The 752-nt window shown below is 39.8% G+C and overlaps 1 long non-coding RNA gene across 2 annotated transcripts in view; it reads left to right on the forward strand.

The window, feature by feature from the left end:
* The window catches only part of LOC106873010 (uncharacterized), a 19,877-nt gene that overhangs the window by 15,318 nt on the left and 3,807 nt on the right, over positions 1-752 (forward strand). The window contains exon 4 of one of the 2 annotated variants that reach the window (XR_008267066.1): positions 61-547. The exons of the other annotated variant lie outside the window; for it this stretch is intronic. This is a non-coding gene — a long non-coding RNA (uncharacterized LOC106873010). Of the gene's footprint in view, positions 1-60; positions 548-752 lie in introns of those variants that run through there. 2 annotated transcript variants of the gene reach the window in all.

Here is a 752-nt window from a genome sequence, read left to right on the forward strand (position 1 = left end):
ATATACCCCAAATGTCTCATCTCAAGGACGCCTCATTTGTAACACCTCGAGTATTTTCAGGTCTTGTTTGAGGATGGTCAAGATTTCACCGATGTACAGAACTGGACAGGCAGAAACAGCGTGTGGAAACGTCGAATCTTGGTCATTGGAGAGATGGTGGGCTTCTTCCAGGACACCATCGAAAGGAAGCAGCGTAGAAGTCACAGTCCTGAAATCGATATTTCTGTAATCAGGGAGCCAAAGTATTTAAATATCAGAATTGCTCAGTTTGAATGTCATCAAAGAGCACAATGGCCGGAATAATTTGAGGTCTCTCTACTCTTTTACTTGTTTCAGTCATTTGACTGCGGCCATACTGCAGCACCGCCTTTAGTCAAGAAAATCGACCCAAGAACTTATTCTTTGTAAGCATAGTACTTATTCTATCGGTTTCTTTTTGCCGAACCGCTAAGTTACGGGGACCTAAACACACCAGCATCGGTTGTCAAGCGATGGTGGGGGGACAAACACAGACACACAAACACACATACATACATACATACATACATATATAAACAAGCTCACATTTGTTCATTTATTAGTGGCGAAATGCGTAGTTACAAATATGAAGATATCAGGTCATTAAGAATGAAATGTCCGATTTTCATAAGTACTAAGTTTGACAGTTCTTAACCCTAACGTTTTATCCTGACAATTCCTTTTCTTTACAACATTGAAGAGTTACATAATCAAATTCCAAAATGCAATTCGTA

Source organism: Octopus bimaculoides, chromosome 30 (genome assembly GCF_001194135.2).
Source record: "Octopus bimaculoides isolate UCB-OBI-ISO-001 chromosome 30, ASM119413v2, whole genome shotgun sequence".
NCBI lineage: Eukaryota > Metazoa > Mollusca > Cephalopoda > Octopoda > Octopodidae > Octopus > Octopus bimaculoides.